This window comes from Podarcis gaigeae, assembly GCF_964106915.1.
Source record: "Podarcis gaigeae genome assembly, chromosome: 3".
NCBI classification, from domain to species: Eukaryota; Metazoa; Chordata; class Lepidosauria; order Squamata; family Lacertidae; genus Podarcis; species Podarcis gaigeae.
The window spans coordinates 101,555,651-101,577,756 of NC_139680.1; positions in this window are offsets into that span (position 1 = coordinate 101,555,651).

Genomic DNA, 22,106 nt, shown 5'->3' on the forward strand with positions numbered 1-22,106 from the left:
CCGGCACAAAACTGACCACCCCCGTTGCTCTTCAGAGCTATGTGATTGAATAGGGCTGGAATCAATATCTGGGAGGGAATAATATCATCAAGCTCTGATCATCCTCAACACCGTCTTTTGAAGTTTACATCACTTGGTTTCCCCAAGTCTTAGTTTTAGCCTCAGTTGTAGTAGCATAGGCTGCTCTAACTCTGTTTCCTCCAGATCTGTTGGACTACAAATCCCACGAAACACATTGAGGGCATTGGGTTGGCAAATGCTGTTGTAGCATCCAAAATGGTCTAGTAGGAGTGCTTAGCTCTCAGAGACCTCAATGAATCTGAGGCACACAAAGGATATAAAGGGCCTCCCAGAGGCAATCTAGCCTAACCCCTGAAAACAGGGTCACAAGGTCACAACAGCAAAGGTCTGCAGAGGACCCTAATGTGTGAGCCTGCAAAGGGCACAAACTAACCAAGGTTGCAGTCCGGATCCCACTTAGATGAGAGTAAACCCCACTGAATTCAAAGGGACTTGCTCTTGAATAAACATAGGGTTGCACTCTTTGGAAGTAACTGAACAACTCCCCACTTGATCCTGATTTCATTCAACACAAGAGGGTTCACACACTGCACAGAAAGGCATCAGAAAAATGTGGGGTACTAGACAATGATGATAATTTAAAAAGGAGCGGAGTCTCAATGAATTGGTTCTTCTTTCCAAAGTACTCCTAGCATCTATTATTCCCTAAACATATAAATGGGACGCGGCTGGCGCTGTGGGTTAAACCACAGAGCCTAGGACTTGCCGATCAGAAGGTTAGCGATTCATGCTCCTGCCAACCTAGCAGTTTGAAAGCACATCAAAGTGCAAATAGATAAATAGGTACCGCTCCAGCGGGAAGGTAAACGGCGTTTCCATGTGCTGCTCTGGTCCACCAGAAATGGATAAGTCCTGCTGGCCACATGACCTGGAAGCTGTACTCCGGCTCCTTCAGCCAATAAAGCGAGATGAGTGCCACAACCCCAGAGTCGGCCACAACTGGACCTAATGGTCAGGGGTCCCTTGACCTTAAACATATAAATGACTTTGTGGATCTCAGCAAATCCTCAAAACAGCAGTACGTTATTATCCTCAGCGATTGCAGATGGGAAACAGAAGTTGGCCAACTGTAAACTGGCAAAGGACACCTGGCCTTTCTCTTCATGAGGAATCTAAGATTGGAACCAGAGATTCCCAGCCCACAGCCACTGCACCTCTAAAGAAGGGTTGGGTTTTCTTGCTTCTGATGATCTTTTCTGGGAGTGTTCATGACACCAGACATGATTTGCAACTATGATAGGATCAAGGCAATTCTTCTCTCAAACTTAAAAGTCATGGATTTACCGTAATTCAATAGGCAAGGACATCTAAGTATATCTATCCATACCAGTGGCATATTTCAAGACCAGTAAAAAAACAAAAACCCACCCACAGCAACCCCTTTTTTAAGCTGTGAGAACTGTCAAAAGGCAGAGAGAAAATTGCTTGGAAGTGCTAGCCTCTTGTTTTGTAACACAAGTGAACTCTTCATAAAGGTAAAGGTAAAGGTACCCCTGCCCGTACTGGCCAGTCGTGTCCGACTCTAGGGTTGTGCGCCCATCTCACTTAAGAGGCCAGGAGCCAGCGCTGTCTGCAGACACTTCCGGGTCACGTGGCCAGTGTGACGAAGCTGCTCTGGCGAGCCAGCACCAGTGCAGCACACGGAAACGCCGTTTACCTTCCCGCCGGAGTGGTACCTATTTATCTACTTGCACTTAGGGGTGCTTTCGAACTGCTAGGTGGGCAGGAGCTGCGACTGAAAGATGGGAGCTCACCCTGGCACGGGGATTTGAACCGCCGACCATGCGATCGGCAAGCCCTAGGCGCTGAGGTTTTACCCACAGCGCCACCTGCGTCCCTGAACTCTTCATACCAGTCTTTAAAATTCTGCAGAACCAGCAAGGAGTGTCAGACCAGTGGTATGTAAAAGACATGACCAATATTTGGAACCCCCAGGCAAAACACCAAGAGGACTTTAATTAATTTACTGGATACACTTCCAAAGGCCCTCGGGTGCCAAGATTCCTGGTCATCAAAATTTCATTTTAAATAAAGCATATCACATTGGAAACAAATTGTGCATTACATTTTATTTTACATTAAAATATGTATATACTGTATATAAACAGGTGCAACATTGTAAATTATGCTCTGACCTTCTTTGGTTTCCCAGGATAAAAATAAGGTATTTTTTTTATAGAAACTCACAGGTAACCAGCAATTTCAGGTAGCTATGGCAGTCCATTCAGGGATGGAGGAAAGGAACACTTGTATTATGATCAACAAACCTGTACTGGTTTATTGGGGTCCCTTCCAAGTCTCTGATTAACTTTTTAGTTGGCACTAATAAAAGTATTACTTTTGATTCACAGAGGTGACTGGATTTAATAAAGACAGGGAACTCTATATAGCACATCTCTCCTGGAAAAAGCTTTGGTGGGAAACTGATGTGAGTAATTAACCTTTTTCTTAAATTATATGCTGGTAGAAGTTAAAGAGCCACAAGAAGAACTTAGACAAAGGAATAGATAGAGAATTACAGTGGTACCTTGGGTTACAGATGCTTCAGGTTACACACTCCTCTAACCCAGAAATAGTACCTTGGGTTAAGAACTTTGCTTCAGGATGAGAACAGAAATCGGGCAGCAGCGGCGGCGCAGTGGCAGCAGGAGTGCTTCAGGTTAAGAACAGTTTCAGGTTAAGAACGGACCTCCGGAATGAATTAAGTACCGGTACTTAACCCGAGATACTACTGTACAGGGCAATCTTGTACATGTCTATTGGGCAACTCCATTGAATTAAATGGATCTTACTCCCAGGTATGTATACAATTGCATCCTTAGATTCTAATCTATATTCAAGCTTCAGCAAATCAGCTGGTCCTTTTAAATCTGCAGAATCAGGTAGATCTGCTTTGTTGTGTGCAGCATATATGCTGTATATATTTAGCACAATGACATTACAATAATACCAAAGCAAACATCTGAAAATAAACACTGGGATGGCTTTGTTTGGGAACTCCTGGACCTCAATTACCTGGTGAAGGAATCTATCACTCAGGAAGACATAAACCATCTTCCAGAGAGGATGAGTGTCCAAGAGCAGCCATATTTAGAGAAAATATCTGAGCGTAAATTGGATCGGAAGCTTCCCAAGATTTCCTCTCAGAAGCCAATGAGATCCAGGCAGGATACAGAACAATAGAAGAGGAACAGTAAACATGGTCCAGCATTGCTCCTCAGTCTCCAGCTCTAGGAATGGAGAGATGGAAGCTGGGAAGGTGGGGGTATTATACTGAGGTATTATGGGAAGAGCTGTAGCTCAGAGGCACAATACTTACTTTGCATATAGACCAAGAAGGGGCAATCTGTGCCCAAGTCTCTCAGCTTAATTTCCTGAGACCATGTGGGTCTACTTGTTGTGGGTGATAAGTCAGTGGGTGGGCGGAGGAACAGGGCGAAAGCAAGTAGGGGAGAGAGGGGGTGAGAAGGAAGCTCCAGCCCCCCACACTTCTGGCCTTGCTTTCACCCACCACTGCCCTCAGCCCTGCCCACTGCCAGCTCTGGTATACCCAACGAGTATCACCCTCTAGGCCTGCAGCCTTTCTCAACCTGTGAGTCCCCAGATGTAGTTGAACTACAACTCCCATCATCCCTAGCTAGCAAGGCCAGAGCTCAGGGATGATGGGAGTTGTAGTCCAACATCATCTGGGGACCCACATCTTGAGAACCACTGCTAGCGCATACAGCTCTTGACAAAAATTCCTTACCTTTGATGTAGATAGAGGATCTCAGGTTCAGTCCCTCCTATTTGCACTTACAAGGATGGGAGGCCTCCACCACCCATGTTGTTGGAATCTGACTTCCATAGCTAGCAGGCTATCCTAGTAGTTGACATCAAGATCTCAGACAGCAGGAATGAGGAAGAACCTTTACCATTGGGGCAGACACCATTGGGTCATATTTATCCCAAGGTAGCCCTACATTTTCTGATGAAGCCTAACTCTAAAGTGTTCCTCCTTGTGAGAAATATTTACAGTATTTCATCTTCTTTTCTAAAAGCAACACCTGGAGGATCCCTGCACCTGATTTATTTATTATTCCAAGGGACATTTCTAACCTGGCTTTTCCTCCAAGGAGCTGTCAAGGTGGCACACATAATTCCTCCCCCATGAGGTAGGTTAGGTTGAGAGATAAGTGACTGGCCCAAAGTAATCCAATAAGGTTTGTGGATGAATAGAGAGACTGAACCTGGGTCAAACGCTGCAATCCCATATCCACCCCTTTAAACTCAATGGGACTTTCCTCTGAGTTGAGAGGGATGAACTCAAAGTCCCCAACAATCTAACCACTACATAGGAACCAACTCCTAGGGGTGAGGTCCTACACACACACACAAACGCACAATATTTGAGGGGGCTACCACCCCCCAAATTTGATGCTCATTGTCATTCAAATGGGGTGTGTGATCTATTATGCAGGGTGGGGCATACCTGCCTCCCCCAAATGTTTTATTCAAGTTGGCACCCCTGAACCACTACATCAGCCTTCCTCAAGCTGGTACCCTGCAGCTGTTTTGGAACACAGCTCCCATCAGCTCCGGCAGGATCTAAAGGGCACTAGGTTGGGGAAGACTGCACCACGCCATTCTGGTGTGAGTCTGGCACACATCTCTCTCCACATCTCATACTCATATTCGTCTCTGCATAGGAATTATTTATGATTACTATTTATCCCACTGGGTCCTTGCTGTCAACGGATCTGCGACTACCTCCAGCGTTCAGAGAAGCGTCGAGAGTTGGCCTCTTTCTGCACACAGAGAGAGTCATGGAACCCCCGCCCCGCCCCGCCCCCAAGCCACCTTCCATCAGAGTTCAGATCAGCCAGAAGCCATCGAAGCAGAAGTCAGGTTATCTTCTTCTCAGCCACACTTGGGCGACACCTCCTCTCTCCATGAATTGCTAATTGCTTCTGGGCGCGCAGGAAAGCAACTCCCCCCCCCCAATCTTCCATTGTTTTCGCTCAAGAGGGTGTCTGCCAGGATCATGGGGGGGGGGGCGCTTGGAGGGCAGGAGAGGGAGGGGCTGGCAGCGAGGCTTCCTTGGAGCCAAGTTTTTTCTTCATCAGGTCTGAGTGTTCTGAGTCCCAGAGTAGAGAAACAAGGAAGAACGGCAGGGCCTCTGAGCACGTGCAGAGCTCCCAGCACTCACAGCCCGCCCCATTCTGAGTCTTCTTTCGTGCCTCTGTAGGTGGCTGATCAGGAGAAACTAGTTTCTTCTCCCCGGAGAGTTTCGCCAGCACTATGACTCATGAACCTTGGAGACTAACAACTGGTATGATGTCATAAAACTGCGGGGACTAAAACCCACTTCAGCAGATACATGAAGTGTATCCCTCAGTTGCAGGTGAAAAAGATGGAGATTGTAAGCACTGGAGTCAGAGGGATGTGAAATTCAAGGAGTACAGAGATTTATTAGTGTTAGCTTATGGAATTCATATGCAACAGCGGAAGTTAACCATAGTGTACAAATTCTTGTTTGGAGCGCACATTCAACTGAGAAACAAACAAACCATTATGAGTAGTATGAAGTGAGAGAGCTTCTGTTCATAATAAGAAGTATATAACTGGGTAGGAAAGCCTACTAGTAGTCTAGCTGACTCGGTTGGAGAAACAAAGGCAGCCATGCTTGCTCCTTTGTTCTCAGAAGAGAGAGAGATCCAGGATGACCACAGGCTGGAGGTCTAAAAAGAGAAGCGAGGAGGGAAAGTGGAAGTGAGCGAAGATGAAACCTGTGATCTCCATTTTTCATCAAAGGTCAGCGCAAGACCCAAGGAACAAACTCGGTCTCCTTTAACGCCCTTCTCTCAGCAAACTGAGCTGCGCGCACTTCCAACAAACCAGCACCTATGCAAACTAGGCACAGTGATTCTTTAAAACAGCGTTGATGGGTGACAATACATTTAGCAACGGGAAAGGGTCTCACTTCAGACCCGACGAACAGAGTTGAACTTCTTGATGGTATTAATATAATCCAGCAGTTTCGCCATGGAGCCCAAGGAGCTCAAGAGAGAACTCTTGTTGTAATGCAGTAGCTGTGAACAAGGATGTCCCTGGCTCAACTCTCGTCACGCATCCCAGCAAGTTGGTGGAAACCCTGCACGTGCGAAGCGCTTGAGACCTTGTGTAGAGCGAAGAATTGTTTTTGCGCGGTGTGTGGAAGGAACGCCTGGGGCTCTGTGCGCGGAGACACGCTGCACGCCCTTCAGGATTACCATTTATTATTGTTATTATATATTCCTTTAAAATGTTTATCGCACCCTTCCTACCGTAGGAGCCAACTCCTAGGGCCCGAGGTCTCCTTGCCACCCGCAATAAAATATTTGAGGGGTCCAGCCCCCCCCCGCGTTGATGGGCATTGCCATTCAAATGTTGTGAGTGTGCCACATCATGTGATCGATTATGTGGGGCAGGGCTGCCCCCAATATTTTATTCAAGTGGGCACCCCTGCTTCCTGCAAGGAGCTCAAGATGGCACACATGATCCTCCTTACCAAAATTTGATCTTCACACCAACCCTAAGAGGTGGGCAAGATTAAGAGACAACTCTTAGAGGTGGGCATTTGGCTCCAGCTCACCCAGCCTGCATGGAGACTGATAATTGGATCCCAAGGCGTGGTGTTCTCATGGTCCAGTACTCTAGCCACCACCCCACAGTAATGTCTCCAGGACAGATCTTGGACCCCAAAGGCCAAGTAAGGAGTCTCCGCGGTTTAGGGCAGGCTTTATTTCCCAGTAGCTGGGGTGCGAAACTCGTGGCTCTCCAGATTGTGCGGGACTGCGAATCTCATCATCCCTGACCACTGGCCATACTAGCTGGGGCTGATGGGAGTTGGAGTCCAACAACTTCTAGAGACCAACAGAGAACCAGCGCGAAGGAGCTCGATTGCCTTGGCGCTTCCTGCTTGTGGGTTACCCAGAGGCATTTAGTCGGCCACTAATGAGGACCAGAAGCATGGTTGGTCGGCTTCAGCGGGATCTTGGCATGTTCTTAGACTTAAACCCCGAAGGTTCTTGACATAGGAACCAACTCCTAGGGTTCGAGGGGTATTCGCTCCACCAATAAAATATTTGCGGGGACAAAGCCCCCCAAAAGTTGATGGGTATTGTCATCAAATGGTGTGCGTGCACCTCGTCATGTGTTCGATTATGCGGGGCGGGGCTAACCTGGGCCCCCCAATATTTTATTCAAGTTCGCACTCCTGGTTCCTGAGTCAACCCTCCGCCCTGCCTCCCCTTCCCGTCCTCTGACAAAAGTACTCCGAATAGTACCTGCCCCGGGGGCTGTAACTCGGGTTGTTTTTTACTCGTCTCCTTCCACCCCCACAATCACTGCTTGGGGCCCTGCTCTTTCCCCGTAGCCCCCCTAGCTGAACGCGACCCCTTGATTTTACTCTCTTCCCGCACAGCTCCCCGGGAAAGGAGCCTCGGGGTTTGGAACAAAAGGCGCAGCCCAGAGCTGCCACTTCGCCAGCCGAAGTCGCGGGCGCAGAGGCGGCAGCTGCTTGCCTGCCGGGAGGCGACCGGGGAGGAGGCGGAGGAGAGCGGAGGTTGAGCAACGCGCACAGGCAGCCTCGGCTCCCGCCCGGAGCGAGGAAAGAGCAGCCAAGGCTCCGGGGAGTAGACGGGCGAGGAAAAGCGTCGGAGACTCGCCCTGGTTTCACACCGCGCGTGGACTGATCCGGAGCGCGCTTGCTTGGGAAGAACGTCGGAAGGGACAGGGAGTCCGCGGAATTGACTTCCGAGGAAACGGATTCTAGAGGGGAAATAAGTGGACCGTCTTCGAAATTAGGCCAGGCGGAGAATACTAAACTGTATTCCCATTAAACATCAAAGAAAGCACATAGATTCTATTCTATTCTATTCTATTCTATTCTATTCTATTCTATTCTATTCTATTCTATTCTATTCTATTCTCAGCCCATTAAAACCGAATAAATTTACTTTTAAGTCCTTGTCTGGGTTATTCAATGGGACATTCGCCGTTTATCTTAACCTGACCCTGACTCTCAGATTCATTATCTGAAAATTGCTCCCGTATTTTAATGCTTAAAAAAACACACCAAAACCCAAGAATCCGAATGAAAACCCTGCATAGCACAGGTAAACTGTTATACCAAGGGAGGCAGGGCCACCGAGAGTATACGCTATCTCAAGACGGCAGCCAGCACGCCTATCTGCGCAGTCATATCCGTGCTTATGCAGACAGCTGAAACGCAAATCTGTATTTATGTAACTGTTTGTCTAAACGGCACCCGAGGTCCAAAGCAATTTATATTGACGGTGTCTCGTTGAGCTCAACGGCATTTACTTCCACGCAATGGATGCAGGATCCAGACCACAGGGAAAGACAGAGAAAGGCATTTCTGTCATAAAGATGCGATGTTTGATAACCTTCCTTTTCCCCAAGGGTTTCCCCCCCCCCCCCCAAGGCTCAGGAAAAGTAAGAAGGCAAAGAACGTCTGAATTTGACAAGGCAGGAGTAACGTGCCACCGGTAGTTATTTGACTTTATTGTTCTATGACGGCTAAAACGGATCCATATTGTTGGGGAAATTAACAGAGATGCTTAAACTGGCCCTGCGGTTCCGAAGCACATTTACTTAAAAGCGTCGTCGAAAGAAGGAAAAAGTTAAATCAACCCTCGAGCATAGGGGTTTCTAAGATCAGGTTTTGGTTGTAGGTTGGTCCCTTTGTAATCAAGAGACTTGGCTCTAAAGTGAATCCCAGTTCTAAGAGCAAGATCCTTCATTGATCACTCGATTAGGGCAACGTCAATATAAGATTTGATTGTGTGAACGAGCTATCACAGAGCGAAAGCCGACGAGAGCGTTTCTATCTCCTGGCACCTGACTTTCAGGTGGGAGGCGGTTCTCACGTGCAGCTTGCCAGTCTGAAGAAATCGAGGGATGCGAATGCACGCTTGAACAGGTTCTTAGCAATGTCGCCCCCGTGGATTGCGGTGGAACTTGCTTTCAACAGGCTTTTCCACAGCATTTATTGGAAATTGGCGGGCGACCATCCTTTCCCGAGGAGTTAGAATAATGCACAACGCCTCTCGATTCATGTTCCCAGCCTAACTTTCGCGCGCCCTCGAGTGATGCCCGCACAGTCCACAGGCATAGCCAGCGGGGTGCGGGGTGCAGCTGCGCCCCTAAATCAAGCAAATAAATAAAAATGCTTAACTAACTGACCAGTTGCGTTGCAGATAAGTCGGTTCTGCCCCCTAACATAAAGCCTGCCCCCCCCAAATAAATCCTGGCTACGCCCATTCCACACAATTACTGTCACCTTAAACCTATTGTCGCGTTTGGAGAGGGGGCGGGCTTCTTATATCTCCTCACACTGCAAGGCTCTCACCTAAGCGCGTTGAGATTTGGCGTTGTCCATATCCTAACGCGTTTTCCACGCGGTGCCCAGTTTGGTGTACACCCCTTCTGACGGACTGGCTCTCTCCCCCCTGAGCTGAGTTAATGTGGTTCCCGTTTTACAGATAGCGGGGACTGAAGTCAAGACAAAGTCATTGCCCAAGGCCACACAGTAAGACAGGGATGGAGGCGAATTTCTCCCGGGGCCACATAGGGTTATTTATTTAAGAGCAACTTGCATTGATTAGAATGGAAATGACTTTCCGCTCTGGAAGTGGAAGCGCAGCTCACTTATTTGTTTGGCTATATTATTATTATTATTATTATTATTATTATTATTATTATTATTATTATTCCTTTGCCGCCTTTCGTCCCAGGGCGGCTTACAACAATCTGAAAACGGAAACTCAAAATCAGTTAAAACAATTTACAACTTGGAGGAAGGGTGAAGAGGTGGATTATCTCCTTGGTTAACTTCCCTCGGCTGTTGCCACTGGCGCTCGCTGGTCCCTCCTCTCCTGCTCGTCTGATATTCCCTACCCTTCAGAGTCTCTCGAAATCGCCGAGCCTTTTCCAAAACCTCTCGCCGGGGCAGGCAGAGGAGCCCCGCTTCTCCAGAAAGTGCGGATACCCGCCGGGCTGACTTCTCCACTTCGGATTCTCCGCCAGACCAGTCTCCTTACTCCCCCGGCAGATTTGTGTTGGGAGCGATGAATGACGGCTGGTGGAAGGAGCTTCTCCTCTGTGTGTGCATAATAATGAGTCCGATAACAACGCCGTCGCTTCTGCCGTTTCGTTACTAATAAGAACAGCAAAGATAATGATGAACCGCAGGAGCAGCACCATTTACTTACGGGGCAAAGTGGCTTGAGGATCGGGGCGATTGTGCCTGCTGATAAAATAACGATGACTAAAGGATATAAGAAATCTGATAAATAAAATAAATACCACCACAAAAACACACACACAATTCGCTTATAAATAATAACATCGACTGGGGGTGTTGTTGTTTTTAAGGTATTAGCCATGGTCCCCACGCCCTCTCCTAAGCCTATTATGTATGGTGTTAATTAGGGTGGGGGGAAAGGCTTTAACTAACAAATGGACACACTCGGGAGTTTTGCTGAGAGGTTCCTTCCGTTCTTCCTCCCCTTGCTTTGTAGTGATGTTGTTCAGGTCGATTCTGAGTTGGGTGACATTCCCTACTAATTATCGCCACCCTCACCGTACAGCACCCCCCACAACACGCACCCAAGACACCTCTTTTGTTACAATACTAGTTAGCTTAATTCATAAGTCTTTCTGAACTCAGTGGGCCAGCAATGGAAATAAATTAATTAATTAAATTCGCTCTCATTGTAACTAGTGCTGTCACTTCCGTTTCTGGAAGCAGTCTTTCCTTCCAAACGGTTGGTGCTTTTATTTCAAACATTTTCATATTCAGCTGTCGGAGTGGTGTGGGTTTCTAAGCAATGGAGATTCCTTCTCCTTTTCCCCCTCTCTCCTGCTCTCTCTTCTTATGCTTTGCCCACCCCGCCCTCGCACAGTTTTCATAGCAAAACCTTCTCCCTCTTGCAAAGCGACTGGTACGAGCTTGACGAGTCCGGATTGTCCAACCCAATGCAGACTCCAGGCAGGCGCCTGTCGAAAGAGGGCGACCGTGGGGCCTGGCTTGATACGCATCAGTTTCCGTTCCATTTTCCGCACTCCCGAAGAATTCACGGTGTTCCCAAACGCCAGAGCACAAGCTACGGTGGCGAGTGTGCTCGAAATGCAGAAATTATGCAGCTATCACGGGCAGATGCGGGAGGCAGTCGGCTGGAGGATTGAACCCTTGAAGCTGAGGGAGGGACAGACGAGGCACTTAAGATTTCTGAGCTCAGAAGGCTTGGATATTTAATTTAGCACAAGGTGGGTCTTGATCCCTCTGCAAAGCAAACGCCGCAGGATAAACCCAGTTCAGCACTTTTGAGGATCGCGCTGACCCCGCTATATCTCCAGGCTTTGGGGTTCGTCAGAGAAACTGCACCCCTATGCCCACTTACCTGAGAGTAAGCCCTAATGAGCAAAGTGTGCGTGTGGAGGGGAAGACATCCTTCTGTGTAAATACGCAGGGAAGTTTGTCTCAAAAGCAACAAAGCACGTGTGCAATGAATTCAGAACTTCTTTGGCAGTAGGTGCCACTGAAACCACCAATCCTTGCTTCCGAGTAAACTTGCCTGGGATCGGGCTAGGAACAAGAAGCTGCTGCTTTGTAAGCAATAGTCCATACAGGCTAACTGGACGTTGTAGTCCAAAAGAGCTGGAGGGCACCAAGTTGGCGAAGGCTGCTCTTCAGGGTGTCATCATGCAAAGCTTGCGCTTTGCTACTAAGAGCTACGCACCCCTCAAATGCCCAGTTGCCATCCTTTTGCACCTTCATTGCACACTGAGCCAGTGTGGCATAATGGTTAGCGTTGTTGGACTACGATCTTGGGGAGCAGGGTTCGAATCCCCACTCAGCCATAAGGCTCACTCGGTGACCTTGCACCAGTCACCATCTCTTAGCCTGATCTACCTCACAGGGTGGTCGTGAGGATGAAATGGAGAGGACAATGGAGAGGTAAAGAAATTAAACAAACAAACAAACAAACAACACCGCCTTGAAACGACGAGGTGACGCGGCACAGAAATGCTTGAAACAAACAAACAAAAAATTGCATTGAAATAAATAAATTCACAAATCCTCTGCGCACTTATTTAGAAGTAAACCTGGCCGAAGTCCTTAGAATAATAGAACTGAGTTGCAAGGGACCACGAGGGTCATCTAGTCCAACCCCCTGCAATGCAGGAATCTTTCGCCCAATGTGGGGCTCGAACCATGGGCGTAGCTAATCAAGTAAATAATGAAAAATACTTAACTAATTGAGGTTCTGCCCCCACTCCCCAACATAAAGCCCGCCGCCCTAACATAAATCCTGCCTACGCCCAAGGCTCGAACCTATGACCCGGAGATGCTCCACCGACTGAACTATCCCCAAAGGGCTTACTTCCGAGTAAGCACGAACAGGAGTTTCTCTCTGTCTTCCTTTATGTAAGGAGACATGCGCTCTTGCAAGTCATCCCGGGTGGCTCCCGTGCCACCCCGGAGCGGGGAAGGGGAAGATTTGCAGGCTCAGAGCCAAGACCCGCCCGCTCTTGGCAAGCTTCCTAGAGAGAAGCAGGGAAGCGCTGGATCGGATCCGCTCAGCAGCCGCTCAGAGCGCGCCGCAGCGCCGTCCCCTTGAACCCGGCCGTGCGCCCATGGCGCGCGAGGGTGGAACCCACTTGACCTACCCAAGCGCGCACTGAAGTCCCCAAGCGGAAGCTGCTGGGGCTCTTTAACCCCTGCCTGGCAGTCACAACCTTTGACCCGGAAGTCCTTGCCCCTAATTCTAGATCCGCGAGGTCTGTCCATGGCTGTGGGGGAGGCATGCGAGTGGCCCCCTCGAGACACTTTCTTATGCCCCCTGGGACGCAGGTCTGATGCTCAAATCATGCTCTGAGCTGCTCCTAAGCGATGTCTGTCTGTCTGAGCCATCAACCCATCATCGGATCTATTTAATACAATTCTATACTGCAGATACAGAATATGAAGAATGTCTGTTTATCCTTTCCTAACCGATTAGTGAGATGTCGAGTATCCAACTACGCGTTGGCGCGTTTATTAATCTCTCTCTTTAACCCCTCTATCCGTTCATCATGGCAGAACCTGGCTCTCGCGGCTCCTGCCCCTCTTTTCTCCGTTTCCTTCCTCCCTGCCTGCCTCGCACGTCGTCCTGTGCAGAGAAACGAAACGAAGGAATTAAGCAAAGGTCATTTCACAGGAACTCTTCAACCAAATCAGGCTGGGGAAAATATTTATATGTAAATAGGTGTTCCAGTAAAAAGAAGCGTCGCAGCTGCTTTCCTAGCGGAGAGGCGAGCAGCCCTTCAAGGCTCTTGTTCCGACAGGGTCCCTGCCATTTATCAGCCACTTCTCTCACCTGAGCATATTTCAGTTTTCCAACCTTTCTCTTGCGTGCGCCTCTTTCTCTCTCGCGCGCGGTTCGCCTTTTCGGGAAGTAGCTTTGGGATCCCAGAATGAGCGAGACCAGTCATCATGACCCGAAAAGAGAGCAGTCGAGTACGAGGAGGGGGGTAGGAGTATGACTACAGCGCCAAGTGACTTATTTGCACGTGGAAATGCGCCAACGCGGATCTAACACCTGCGAGCTTTCACATCGTCTCCCAGAGAAGATGACGCAGAGAAAGGATGCATTCCATACACGCAGTCTCGCGTCATCCAATTCTGAGCGACCTGAAGTGATCAGAAACCCGGTGATGGACGTGCACGTGTGAAACCACTCTTAACCGAGCACTTTGTCAACCCTCGTACTAAAGCTGTCTCTTTTGTAACCGAGGCACTTTCAGTGGAGTTAGATTCTACCTTGGCACATAATCCTTTAATGTTCCTTCCTCATAATTGCAGCCCGGTTCTGTTGCAAGGTCGCTGGGAAGAAAGTACTACAGATTTTAGGGCCATCTGCTTCTAGAAGCATGCATGGGGGTGTGCGCCGTCTAAATGTTTCTTTCTACACCCAAAACTCATTGCTTATTGTTACTCCAGGCCTTAATATAGACGATTGCTTCCATTCTTCTTTGATAGGAATGATGACGATAGATCATAACCTAGTCTTTTATGGATACAATTTGCGGCGGGCAGTTCTCCTGAAGTCTCAATGAAACGAAGCGTCTCTCCTCTATGAATCCAGATTCAAATTCAATCCGATGTGGAATGCAACTGGCCAAAGCAAGAGTGGCTCAGTTTACACCCCCTTTAACTTGGATAGATAGCGGATCAGCTGAGCGTTTTGGGGTTTGGCTATTGTGCCAAAGCCACACTCCAGGAAATGAATCTGGCCGAATTTTAAAAAGCCAATCTCGGGAGTCCCCAGGAAGTCAGTATGCATTTACCCAGAAGTTGAGACATTACAGATCTATTAAAGCCCTTCAGCGGTTACATAGTCATTTCATCCTTTTGTTTATATTAGGATATTGTATTACTCTCTAATTGGCATCTGCACCTTTCCCTCTCCAAACAGGGAAAGGCAAATATTGGATCTGGTCAAAGTTGTACCACTTCTCGGTTAATCCACGGTGGTCCATGAAAACCTATTCCACGTGTTTTTGCTGCCATCTACTGGTCTAAAAAACAAGGAGAGTTCGACGTTCCTGAAACTTTCCCCTAATGTGTCCCACCGTTGCATAAAGTTTGGGAGCGATTAACCTATGGAATGGGTGAAGAGACGAAAGGAGAAGGTCCACACCAGATATTTAAAGCACCTTCAACACAGGTTTACAGAACACAGCTTCCCCAAAGATTATTTGGAACACTAGTCCCCCCACATAGAACTACAGTTCCCAGCACTTTTAACAAAATACACCACAGATACAACAGGGGAACCAATATACCCCACAATCCTTGTTCAAACCCTGAAAAAATGTCAAAATCATTAATTAGAATTCTGCTTTCAATAAACTTAAATGAGTTAACTAATTAGAGATGGCCCTAGCATGCTGCATAAAGAACCACTAATTTAGGTTTTCAGCTATATTTTATTTATTTGCATAACTAAATTGTATGTCTTGGTAGGATCGTTGAAATAATAAAAATAAAAGTTTTTTTTTTTTTAGCAGGCATCTAGAGCAGTACACCAAGGGTGCCTGCCTAATGTTAATAAACGTCTATGATTCTCTTTTGAATAGAACCATAGAGCAGGAAGGTATCTAGTTCAATCCCCTGGTTCAGGCACAGGCAAATTCCGGCCCTCCAGAGGTTTGGGACTACAATTCCCATCATCCCTAGCTAACAGGACCCAGTGGTCAGGGATGATGGGAATTGCAGTCCCAAACATCTGGAGGGCTGGAGTTTGCCTATGCCTGTCCTGGTTGATGCAGGAAATCTACTACTACACCAGGCTTGGTAAGTGGCCATTCAGCCTTTGCTTCGTAAGTGTTGTATGTGTTGAGATACAACTCAGTTTGTATTATTCTGAGGGGTTGGTGTGGGGTTAAAGCAGATAGAGAAGGGAACCTCCAATATTCACAAACTGTCTCTCTGTCCTTTGATTTCTGTGTTGGCCTTCCTTAGAAGTTAGAGTGATATGCTCAAGTTGTGGTTCTCTCTCTCTGTTCCCCTTTCTCCTTTGGACTCTCAGGGTGAGAGGTCATTCTTTTGGGATCTATCTCTGCTGAGATAAAGATGCAAGCATGGCCCCTTGGACCGCCACCTTATTAGCTAGACCAGGAACTCTTTTCTACCCAAGAATTATGCATTTTCAATAATAAAAGTAAGTTTCCTTATTTTCCAGTTAAGTCTCAGTGTGGTTGCTTGCAAATGAAGTCATGTTCCTCCAATAATAATAATAATAATAATAATAATAATAATAATAATAATATTTACCCCACCCTCCCCAGCCAAGACCAGGCTCAGGGCAGCTAACAACAAATAAAAAACAAGTTGATTGAAATACAACCTAAAAACAAGATTAAAATACAACATTAAAATACAGCCTAATTTCAGCAGAAACTCAAAAACTTTTTTGGGGGTGAAAACATCAAGTCTTCACCCAGGCTAACTCGGTGCAGAACTTCAAGCTTCCATTGATGCCTATCACCTCAATATGTTATCAATAAGAACATAGGAAGAACCTCCTGGTTCAGGAGAAGGAGTTATCTAGACCCTATTCTTGCTATGGCTAACCAGAAGCCCATGGGAAGCCCAAAAGAAGAACCTAAGGACATTCCCCAGCACCTGGCAGTCAGAGGCATATTGCCTCTGGCGGTAGAGGCAGAGCATAGCCAACATGTCTATTGATAGCCTTATTCTTCAAAACATCTAATGAAGGAGGGTCCACCACATGGCTGTGTCAGTGGATGCTGGTTCATATGGGTGTATGGGGTACCACTCCACCTGTCTCTATCTGCTGTCAGCCAGCTCCCACCTGCCTGCCTTCTTACTTACAAATCCAGGGAATTACGTTGGCTGTCAGTTTCTTCCTCCTTAGTCTCCTTGTGGGACTCAGCAGGGAGGAAGATGGGGCAAAAACTAGACTTTGTTGGCTCTGTTTCCTACTGTTGGTCTCCTGCCTTACCAGTTCCAATGGATACCCACCATCACTGGGCTTTGTAACCTCATTAAAAGAGACGAATAAGACAACAGTATATTCTGAGTCCACCTGTCAAACAGCTCTTATTGATAGGACACTGTTCCTAACATTCAGCCTTGATCCCCTTTCTTGAAATTTCTTCTAATTGTATGAGGTCCAATCCCCTCAGCAATAGAAAACAAAAAATTCTCTGTCATCCATGAGACGGCCCTTCAAATATTTGAAGATCACATCCTTATCCTTATCATCTCTTCTTTAGGGTTGTTGTTGTTGTTTAGTCATTTAGTTGTGTCCAACTCTTTGTGACCCCATGGACCAGAGCACGCCAGGCACTTCTGTCTTCCACTGCTTCCCGCAGTTTGGTCAAACTCATGTTCGTATCTTCAAGAACCCTGTCCAACCATCTTGTCCTCTCTCATCCCCTTCTCCTTGTGCCCTCAATCTTTCCTAACATCAGGGTCTTTTCCAGGGAGTCTTCTCTTCTCATGAGGTGGCCAAAGTATTGGAGCCTCAGCTTCAGGATCTGTCCTTCCAGTGAGCACTCAGGGCTGATTTCCTTCAGAATGGATAGGTTTGATCTTCTTGCAGTCCATGGGACTCTCAAGAGTCTCCTCCAGCACCATAATTCAAAAGCATCAATTCTTCGGCGATCAGCCTTCTTTATGGTCCAGCTCTCACTTCCATACATCACTACTGGGAAAACCATAGCTTTAACTATACGGACCTTTGTTGGCAAGGTAATGTCTCTGCTTTTTAAGATGCTGTCTTGGTTTGTCATTGCTTTTCTCCCAAGAAGCAGGTGTCTTTTAATTTCGTGACTGCTGTCACCATCTGCAGTGATCATGGAGCCCAAGAAAGTAAAATCTTTCATTGCCTTCTTTAGGGTAAACATACTCGAAGACCATTCCTGTAAGCACTTGGTCTTCAGACCCCTCAGCCTCATTACTGCTTCATTTGAACATATTCCATTTTGCCAAACCTTCTTTAAGTGCAGTGCCCAGAACTGAACACCATACTCAAGGTTGGGTTGTTGAGGAGGAATGTTGGGTGATGGCTGTGTAGCAAAGTTGGACCAACAGAACAAAATGGGTTGCATATCTACAGGATGGGGATAGGGAACTGACAGTCTCTGGATATCAGTTCTCCACCACCCACCCCTGGTCTTCCTGTCCATTTCCTTGCTGTTGAAAGGGAAAGAGGTGCATTTCAGCCAGGGCTGGATTTAGGTTTGATGAGGCCCTCAGCTACTGAAGGTAATGGGGCCCTTTATATGTCCAGCTGTCCTTTGTCAACAACAAATTGTCGCTGTTTTTTGCATTGAATATATGCTATATGGTAACTTATGGACCTAATAGGTATCTAAAGCCATTTGCACATAACAAAATATGTGTTTTATCAAAGTAATCCAGTTTTTTCTTTGAATTTTTTTGGGGGCCCCAAGAGAGTGGGACCCTAAGCTACAGCTAGTTTAGTTTATACGTAAATCCAGCACTGATTTCAGCCTCCCTCCTAGAGACACAGAGCTTTTTAATGCTCCTATCTCTCCAATGTGAATAAGGTTTTGGAAGAGTTACGCTCCCTGCCTTACTCAAATCTGCAATGTGATGGCAAGTTAGTAGCAGTCATCTTGCCATCTATTCACAGGGGAGGTTTTTTTGGCAGGAGAGAGCACCCCCTAAAAACATTTGCTCCCCCAAGGCCCTAGACTATCACAGCTTGACTTTGCTTTATCTTTTCCAGATCTAGCTCTCTTTATCTCAGCTTACTTCTATCCTCTGCAACACAGGAGCCAACTTCAAGGGGTTGCGGTCCCTTTGCCCCCCCCCAATAAAATATTTGGTGGGACTGCCCCCAAAGTTGATAGACATTGTCATTCAAATGGTGTGCATGGGCTGCATCTTCTTGTGATGATGAAGACGGGGCTTACCTGGGCTCCATCAATATTTTCTTTAAGTTGGCATCCCTGCGGAGTCCCCAGTAGGCACAATTCACACATAAACACATGATGACTTGGCGTCTCATCTCTGGATTATAATCATAGCTGTCAACGTTTTCCTTTTTAAAAGGGAAATTCCCTTATTCCGAATAGGATTCCTCGCAAGAAAAGGGAAAAGTTAACAGCTATGATTATAATATGATTAGCTGGTGGTGGAATGTGGGGACTGATTATTTGGGAAAGTATTGCAGGGTTACCAGCATGAGTTTGACCAAACTGCGGGAGGCAGTGGAGGACAGAGGTGCCTGGCGTTCTCTGGTCCATGGGGTCACGAAGAGTCGGACACGACTAAACGACTAAACAACAACAACAATTGCAGGGTAGCAATACGCTATATGTGATTGTTGCACAGAATCGTGTACATATAGCCCTATATGAAGTGCTATATAAATCAGGGTGAAAGAACTTGTGGCCCTCCAGATGTTATTGGGCTACAACTCCACGAATACCCTCCAATGATGTAGCACCACCACTAAAAAGGCTCTGTCCCAAGTGCCCACTAACCAAATATCTCTTGCTGACAGGTCTAAGAGCAGGGCCTCCAACACTGATGATTCAGTTTTTGGTGTTCAATCTATAATGGATCATTCATACATGTAAATCTTCCTTTTGTGTTGCAGCGGTTCTCAACCTGTGGATCACCAGATGTTGTTGGACTACAACTCCCATTATCCCTGAGCTCTGGCCTTGCTAGCTAGAGGTGATGGGAGTTGTAGTTCAACAACACCTGGGACCCACAGGTTGAGAAAGGCTGTTTAGAGTCATCAGTTGATGGGAGTGCCTGTGTGGACCAGCTCTTGGACTGGTGCTGATGCGAGAAACTCAGATGGTGCAGCTGAATCCTCCAAGGTTCCTTCTTGGTATTTGTAGAAAACCAACAAAGATCCTAAGATGTGGCTGCAGCGCCAGAGTGTGGCTGGACCTTGGTGAAACAAGGCAGCCTCATCAGGCTGTAGGTCTTGCATATAAAGCTTTGCAGAATTAACCGTGTAAGTGTAGCACATCTTAGTTATTACAGACCACCGGACTCGCTGACTTTCATTGTTTGGATCCCAGCATCAGGCATCTTTTGGCTCTAGCCAAGCCCAACTGCAAAAACAAAAGGTGGGGGATCGAAGGGAAATGAACTTCTCTCGCTGGCAAATCAATGGAATTTATTTGGTGCTTTAGACATGCTACTTTAGGAACATGATATGTGGGAGTCTGCTGGGACACATGACCATTCTGAGTGCATCCTGATTGCCATTTCTGCTTGCACTTGCCAAATGCACTAATCCATTATGAGCCACTACGGATATGTGCTACAGGGGATTTCCACCCCCCCCAATGTGCTTTTAACTTACGATTTCCCATCCCTCTCAGGATAAACAGATAGCCAGCTGATCTATAATATCGGTGGGTAAATGCCCTTCCAGTGTGGTGTAGTGGTTAAGAGCGGTGGACTCGTAATCTGGTGAACCGGGTTCGCGTCTCTGCTCCTCCACATGCAGCTGCTGGGTGACCTTGGGCCAGTCACACTTCTCTGAAGTCTCTCAGCCCCACTCACCTCACAGAGTGTTTGTTGTGGTGGAGGAAGGGGAAGGAGAAGGTTAGCTGCTTTGAGACTTCTTCGGGTAGTGATAAAGCAGGATATCAAATCCAAACTCTTCTTCTTCTTCTACCCTTTCTTACAAATGTTTTTGGTGGAGATGAGTCCATAGAAAAGCCAGCTTGGACGCCAATATTCTAGAAAGCACACAGGATTCCTGAAGGCTACAGTCTCTAAGAGGACACTTCATCCCAGAGTGGAGCTGCTGACACAGTCTCTGTGCCAGAAGTGTCTTCTTGAGGTTGTTGCCGGAGATAGTATGACAGCTCCAGCAGGAGCCAGGTGAGACGATTATGCGGCTTTCTTAACAATTTAACATCTGGCCGAGGCAGAAGGACACCGTAGTCAAGGGAGTTCGGAGTCAGCTCTCAGTTAGTATTTATGAATCAAATGTAAAGATGTTGACAGGCATGGTTGAACTGTGACACTTACAAAGGCTCAGAAGGGAAATGTCCACTCTTAAAGCTGCCTTTCTGCCCCTTGACTAATATGAACCAGGTTACACTTTGAAACCAACCTGGTTCCCTCCAGATGTTGCTGGTACAACTCCTGTAATCCCTGAGCATTGTTGATGGACTCTAACTCCCATTGCCCAGCTCCCTCCCACTGGGAGCGGCTGTAGCTCAGTGGCAAAGCTTCTGCTTTGCTTGTAGAACATCCCAGGTTCAACCCCTGGCACCTCCAGGTAGGGCTGGGAGAGAACCCTGTCTGAAACTCCGAATAGCTGCTGCCAGCCAGTGTAGACCACACTGGGTTCAATGGACCAATGATCTGACTCAGTATGAAAGTGCCAATCCACAGGAACCCAATTAAAATGACATAGGTATAAAGTTATACACAAGATACGACTAAACGACTAAACAACAACAACAAAAGCCGTGCCCTTGAGGAATTACAAGCATAGAGCACTATGTAAATTGCAGTGGAATTCTCCAATGAAGATTGCAGATGTAGCTAGTGTGGCATAATGGTTTGAATGTTGACCTGGGAAACCAGGGTTTGAATCCCCACTCTGCCATGAAGCTCACTGGCTCATCACTCACTCTCAGCCTAACCTATCTCATAGGGTTGTTATGAAGGGAGGAAGAAGAATCATGAACGCCATCTTAAGATGCTTGGAGGAAATAATAATAATAATAATAATAATAATAATAATAATAATAATAATATCTTTATTGTCATTGCCCCCTCTCAGGGACAACGGGAGCTCGAAGAGACAGTGACCAGGATGCGATGGATCTTTTACTATGTCCAGTGCCTTCCTATGGCACCTTGTGGCATAAATCTGCTCTAAGGTGGAGAGTGGGCAGCCAACAATGCTCTCTGCTGCCTTAACAACTCTGCACAACACCATCCTGTCCTGGGTAGTACAGCTTCCGTACCACACACATAAGCCATAAGTGAGCACACTCTCAATGGCACAGTGATTGAAGGCAAGCAGCAGTTTCTGCGGAAGATGGTTTTTCCTTAGGATTCTTAAAAAGTACAGTCTCTGCTGCGCCTTCTTCACAAGCCCCCTTGTGTTGACACTCCAGGACAGATCCTCTTGTAATTCAATACCCAAATGTAGGATAGGAATGTAACAAATCAATAGACTTCCATCGGTGTCTGCTAGCTAGCACTGCCATGCTGGCTGGGGCTGTTAGGATTTGCAGCCCAAATTACCAGGATGTGGGAAGCTGACCTATTGTCTCATGTGCTCCTTTGTTTAGTCGTTTAGTCGTGTCTGACTCTTCGTGACCCCATGGACCAGAGCACACCAGGCACTCCTGTCTTCCACTGCTTCCTGCAGTTTGGTCAAACTCATGTTTGTAGCTTTGAGAACACTGTCCAACCATCTCATCCTCTGTTGTCCCCTTCTCCTTGTGCC